Source organism: Rhagoletis pomonella, unplaced genomic scaffold, assembly GCF_013731165.1.
Source record: "Rhagoletis pomonella isolate Grant_MI unplaced genomic scaffold, Rhpom_1.0 Rhpom_scaffold_00006, whole genome shotgun sequence".
NCBI classification, from domain to species: Eukaryota; Metazoa; Arthropoda; class Insecta; order Diptera; family Tephritidae; genus Rhagoletis; species Rhagoletis pomonella.
Genome location: NW_023458560.1, coordinates 78,003,285 through 78,010,527, shown reverse-complemented (window position 1 = coordinate 78,010,527; position 7,243 = coordinate 78,003,285).

Sequence of the window (7,243 nt, the reverse complement as noted above, 5' to 3'; positions counted from 1 at the left end):
AGTTAAAACTGGAGAGCGATCGGTATCCAGAGTTCGCATATTAGCGAAAAGGCTCCCCCCTGGCCATGCATCGATCGACATATGCTCTTCCACCTTGGACATTTAAAATGCATTCAAAATAAAGTGCGATTCGCAATTCTTCGCGAACAAGAACCAATCTGAAAAATGGAGTGCATATCCGAACTCAATGACCTAAATAAGTACTAGAAATATGAAAGCCGCATTTTATCTCGTTGTCCTTGGTGGTTAATTATTCCCACCTAAGTCTAAAGGTGTTTTTTTTTAATCTTTTGGATACCATTATCTAGTAAATTTTTTCCGCATTTTATTTATTTATATTTTTTTTTACATACATACATACATAAGTACGTTATTTGCTAGTCTCTAAGAGCTATTTTCATAAGCATTAAATAAATAAAAATAAATAATAACTATAGTCACATAGCAAGAAAGGGCACATCTATGTATGCACTTATGTACATAAGTACAATCTTGTGTTGGATATGTACATACATATGTACATTAGACTGTATCACCAAAAAAAGTTGCAGGTTTTCCGGCGGGATTACAAAATTTATTGTATTTGAAGGCGTCCACCAAAATATTTCGGAAAAATATTAAGATTTACGTGATCTGGACCGATTTGAAAATATCTCAAATACCCCCCTTTTTTATGAATAAAAATAGTTTCTTCAAGAAAATTTTTGAAAAAAAGCCCTCAGATGACAAAACAGATTAAGCTTAAAAAATCAGCATAAAAATATTTAAAAATCTTTTGAAGGGAATCGTAATAATGAGATTTTTGATGCTGTTTTTTTTTAATTTTATAACTATTCTGATTTAGATTTGTGAGGTTTTTCTTATACCAATCTTTGAAAAAAGTTAAAAACAGCATCAAAAATCTCATTATTATGATTCCGTTGAACAATTTTTTTTTATGTTTTTATTCAAATTTTCTAAGCGTAAATCGTATTGTCCTTTTTTCATAAAAATCTTTGAGAAACTATTTTTATTCATAAAAACTCCATTTTTGGAGGTATATTCATATCTACGGTGACCATAAATATGAATTTAAAATGCAGGACAATTTTTCAAAAATATAGCTACATATATTTACGAAGAATAAAAATAACAAAAACGTTTATTATATATGTTTCTAAATTCTATTTAAAACTTTAAAAGTAAATCACATTTCCTTCACTGGTATTATTCTTTTTTTAAATTAATATTTATAAAATTATAATAAAACATATTATAATTACATTAGCCTACACGAAAAGTGAACCTTTTTAAAAATAATTTTATAGGCAAAACTTTGGGTTGTTCAACACGAAACAATACCCATTTTTCAAAGAAACGTTTTCAAGTTTTTTTTTCAAGCAACGTGTTTTTTTGGTATTTTCGCAGTTATTCGTCAAAAATCGACGCATAGATATTTATGTGCCCTTTACAAAAATATATAATTTGTGTAGATTGTGTTACATAACATCTAAATTCCTCATCCGATTTTCATTACTTTAGGCTCAAAATTTACTGTAATGACACTTCTTCTTTATATGGAATTTGTAAAATAATGAAAAAAATAATCAAGTAAAACTGTGTAGTAGTGTAGTGTGGTGCGAGGCGGTATATCCTCGCTCAAGGCTGAGCTCCCGTAGTGAGGACTGGACCCGGACTGTACGTGACTTGCATTGACGAACGCTCAGGACGACCAGAACGCTCAGGATGACGGGTGGACCACTACGTACGGGACCCCAATCTTCGCGTTTGAAAACGCACCGACAAATCCAGAAGCGTCTGTTCCCCAGTGGGGCGGCTCCCTGGTCTGCGTCTGACCCATAGTGGGCGGCAGGACACCTTCACCTGGCAGTAGGTATAAAATGCAATACCCCCCCATTGGCAAGGCAACAGAGGTGCCAATCCGAAAGTGGCGAGTCGGGCTCCCAGGATCTTCGAATCCACTCACTGCTAGACTCCTCAGATGAGGAGGATCGCGACTGGGCGGATTCCCTTGCACTGTGCCAGCTCAGTCTGGGGTCCGATGATTCTAGAAGACCGGCTGCAACCGAAGGAGTTAAGGAGCCTCAAGGCAATGCCAATCCCGACAAGGAGAAGGACAAAGAGCGGAAGAGAAAGATGGGGTATAAAAGCTCTCGTTGATTCCTCGCGAAACTGCGAGAGCGCGACCCCGCCACTCTAACGCCAAGGGACAAGGCTCTTCAAAAGAAGCATGCCTACATTGTCCGGAAGTATGAGCGACTCCGTGAGGAGAAAGTCTCGAATGCTTCCGGAAGTGAGGCCGCTGTCTCTGGAAAAGCCACAAACTCCGATAAAAGGGACGCTGCAACCAAACCCCCCTCTGAGGGCGGTAGCAGTCTGCCGACGAAGCAAGCTGCTCCCCTGTCCGCTGTTGGAAACAACAAGCCGTCGCAATCACTGACGCCCAAGGTGTCGAAGACCGCGAGACCAGTGTTCCCACGGCTGGACGGGGAGAAGGCCTCGACGTCGGCAGCTGCTATTGCCTCCGGTGGTAGGGGACCGGTTGCACGCACTCCGAAGAGACAACTGTCTGGCGACAAGAAGATACAGCCTGAGCAGAAGCGGGTGAAAACTTCATCAACCTTATGCTCAGCCCCAGAGCTCCAGGTAGCAATCATAGACCGGAATCACCCGGAAGGAAAGATTCCGACGGACAAATGGTTGCTCCTGGAGGAAAAGATCATGAGGGCACTACTTGGCGAAATCCAGCGTACCAAAAACAACAACATTGGTATGTTTGATGGAGCCAAGTGGCAGAAGGGAGTCAAAGTTGTTGGATGCGGTAACAAGGAGTCGTTAGACTTCCTAACAAACTGCGTCCGCAACCAAGATGAACTTTGGGCCAACGCACGACTAGAAGTTGTTCCGCTCTCAGAGGTGCCATCCCGTCCGACAGTGCGAGTGTGGATCCCGCCCCCCCTCGTGGAGGACGAGACCTCACTAGCCCTAATCAAATGTCAGAACATGGATGTCATCCCTGACGACTGGACGATTGTCCGAGGCCGCGCTCGCGACAAGGGTAACGGCAAGGACCTTTGGATCAAGATCGGTCCACAATCCTTGCAGATCCTTCGTCGCAAAGCCGGCCAAATAAGATATGGCATCGGTCACCTCAGGGTGATCATCCCCGATGCTGAAAGAGAATCCGAAAAGCCTAAAGGTGGTGCAGATTAATCTGCATCACTGCAGGGCAGCATCGGAGGATCTGCTGCTCTTCATGGGTGAGGAAGATGTGGACGTGGCCCTAATACAAGAACCCTGGCTAGTGGCGGGGAGGGTCACAGGTCTATCCACTAGCGACTTTCTACTTCTCACCCCACAGACCGAAGGTAAAATTAGAACCTGTATTCTGATTAAGAAAAGCACTAATATTCTCTTTCTTCCCCAATTTAGCGATTCGGACATGACAGTGGCAATGTTGGAGCAGCGGGGAGCACCCGACCTCATCCTCGCATCTTTATACATGCCATACGATGTACCCGATCCCCCATCAATATCCTTCAGGAAACTAACCGCCTGGGCGGAGCAACGAGGGATAAATATGGTGGCTGGCTGTGACGCCAACGCTCACCACACGGCGTGGAGCAGCTCGAACACCAACGATAGAGGTGAGTCACTCTTTAGTTCCTTATTATCCAAAAAACTTACTATCTGTAATAAGGGTAATCACCCCACTTTCTACAATAGAATAAGGGAGGAGGTTATAGATATAACTCTTGTAACTAACTCGAACAATGTTAGGGTCGACGGCTGGCACGTCTCGACAAAATTCTCTTTTTCTGATCATTGTCGCATCGTATTCTCCATTAACCTGAACAGACCGACAATAAAACCTTATCGAAATCCTCGTAGGACAAACTGGAACAAATTCAGGCAGTTGGTGTCTGGAGCGAGTCCACCGTACACGGTGGAGCCAATTTCAGTGGACCAACTGGAGGGAACGGTCCTCTGTCTAACGAAGTCTCTCAACGAATGCTACATAACAACCTGTCCCGAGAGCAAACCTTCCAAGCGACACCCAAGGTGGTGGACGGCCGATCTAAGGCGGCTCAGGATAGCAGCTAGGAAAGGTTTCAATAAAGCGAAGTTCACCAAGAACGCGGAGGACTGGGACGAATATCGTCGCAACTTCAATGCGTTCAAGAAAGAGATAAAGAAGGCAACGAAGGTTTCGTGGTCCAAATTTTGCGAGGACCTCGAAACGACTACTGATGCCGCGCGACTAAGAAGGTGCCTCTCGAAAAAACCCGGCTCCTCCTGGTTTTCTGGAAAAGCCAGGAGGAGGGCACACCGAAAGCAGCCTTGAAACACTGGAACACCTTATGGACGTCCACTTCCCTGGTTGCGGTGACGCAGGGGACACAGGAACTCCTGTGACAGAACACCCTAGTACCCACAGGCAAGGCAGTCCAGTGGACGAAATCATCACTGCGGACAAAGTAGCTTGGGCTATCAGATCCTTCCAACCCTACAAATCTCCGAGACCGGATGGGATCTTTCCAGCCATGCTACAACGAACAAGCGCCACGGTAACCCCCTGGTTAACGACAATCTATAGGGCGAGTCTCCTCCTAGGCTATATCCCAAAGCCATGGAGGGAGGTAAGAGTGGTCTTCATTCCCAAAGCAGGAAAAGCGGGCCACAGCACTGCAAAAGATTTTAGGCCCATCAGCCTCTCATCATTTCTTCTCAAAATAATGGAGAGGCTTCTGAGTCTGCAGATCACGCAACGCCTTACTCCTGGGAACTTCAGCGAGGCTCAGCATGCCTACCGTAAAGGTAGGTCGGTTGAAACAGCCCTGCACGAGGTTGTTGGGAGTATAGAGCAAGCACTGAATCACAAGGAATATGCGCTGGCAGCCTTCCTGGACGTGGAGGGCGCCTTTAACAATGTTAATTTGGCATCCATACACTGCTCCATGGTGGCTGTAGGACTGGACTGGTTGAGCACCAGAAATATCAATGGCTCCTTGGGAACATCAGAAGTAAGGAAAACAGCCACACGGGGCACACCTCAAGGGGGGGTGCTATCCCCCCTACTGTGGAACCTCGTGCTAAACGAATTCCTGCTTCGCACATCAAAAGCCGCTGAGGTCGTTGCTTATGCGGATGACTTAGTCATTCTGGTCGTGGGAAAATTCCTCTCCACGGTCAGCGAGATTCTACAATCTGCAATTAGCGATCTGTCAGGGTGGGCAGAACGAAACGGCCTAGGGGTCAATCCCACTAAAACCGAACTTGTTCTCTTCACCAAGCGATATAAAATAGACAATTTCCGACTTCCGTCCCTCAATGGAGCAAATCTCGAATTGTCAAAAGAAGCAAAGTTTTTGGGGGTTATTCTCGACTCTAAGCTTTCCTGGAAAAGGAACACCGAAGAGCGGAGAAAGAAGGCGCTCATTGCGCTCTACTCCTGCAAAGCTACTATTGGAAAAGACTGGGGTCTGCGACCGCAGATAATACATTGGATTTATACGGCGGTAGTCAGACCTATCCTCACCTATGGCGCGTTGGTATGGTGGCAGGCGGTTGACACCAAATCCCATCTACTCAACTTGCAAAAGGTGCAACGACAAGCATGCTTATACACAACGGGGGCGATTTATTCAACGCCTCAGGCATCTTTAGAGACCCTGCTGGATATTCCACCTATAGACCTATATGTTAAAAGTATCGCAGCTAAAAGCGCTCTACGACTCAGAGCGTCTAACAGGCTGCGAACAACTTGCAAAGGTCACGCCACAATCCTCGGGAGAGTGGGGGTGGAATACAGCCACTGTGACCATCAGGTCACGGAAATTGACTTCAATCGAAACTTCGATATCCATTTACCTGACAGAAGTGACTGGGAATTTAATATTGCTCTCAGCGATGACGAAATACCCATCTTCACGGACGGCTCCAAAATGGATATCGGAACAGGATCTGGGGTCTCCTCTCAGGAGTTATCTCTAAGGGAGTCGTATAGACTTCCAGACCACTGCAGTGTTTTTCAGGCTGAGATATATGCAATCCATATGGCGGCAAGGTTTGTGGGCATGATGGACTTAGCTCCATCTAAATTAGCCTTCGTTGTTGACAGTCAGGGGCTATCAAAGCCTTAGGGTCGGCAACGACTAACTCGGTATGCGTTAAAGAATGCCGAAGATCCCTACAAGCTCTACAGCAACACATAATCAATCTCTACTGGGTACCGGGACATTGTGGTGTCCCGGGAAATGAGGAAGCGGACGAATGTGCTAGGAAGGGATCTGAGATGGGGCTCGGGGAAGTGACCCAAATCGGGAAATCCCCCCCTGCGATTTCTGTCTTCAGAAGTCGAGAGACTGACCAGGGCAGCTACCAACAATAGGTGGGTAAACCTTCACACCTGCAGGGTATCGCGATCACTCTGGCCACGGCTCGATGAACGAAGAAAAAGGAGTCTATTAAGGCTTTCAAAGTCAAACGTCAGGCTTCTCACAGGAATACTAACGGGACACTGGACCATTGGCCACATGGCCGCCAGGTTCGGAGCCCCGCATAATGATTTCTGTAGAAGCTGCAGGGATGAGGAGGAGTTAGAATCCGTCCAGCACTTCCTTTGCGAGTGTCCACCACTTCGAGGAAAACGCCTCAAGTTTCTTGGGGACCACTTCTTCGAGAATCTGGATATCTTGGGGAAAGCTCCTCTGGAAGGAATCAAAATGGTTCGAAGACATGTAGGGATAGGCTTGGGGGTAACCCCCATGGGCATCACAATGGGCCTCTGCGGCCTCCGAGTGAACTCTTTTTCAGAGCTGCCCGTTTAACCTAACCTAACCTAAAACTGTGTAGTTGATTGATAATCTTACTTGTTTCGGCTTTGATCGCTTGTAGTATTAATAATTTTCATTGAAATCAACACAAGTTATATATTTTTGTAAGAGGCACATCAATACTTTCCCAACTTAAAATCAGCCTCACTCACCTTCATGTAATTACACTGGTCGACGGCCAAAATTTACCAGAGACGCCGTTATGAAATTCGTATGTAAAATCACCCCCTGATTCCGAAAATCAAGGTTATTTTTAATTTTATGGTACCGTTTTTGAGATATTTGCAATTTATCGTTTTTGCAAAAAAAAAAAAAATTGGGTCCACTTAATCATATATATCTCAAGAACGAATTAAGCAATTCCAAAACGGTTTGAAGCTTTTAAAAGGTAATAAAATTTTCTATAA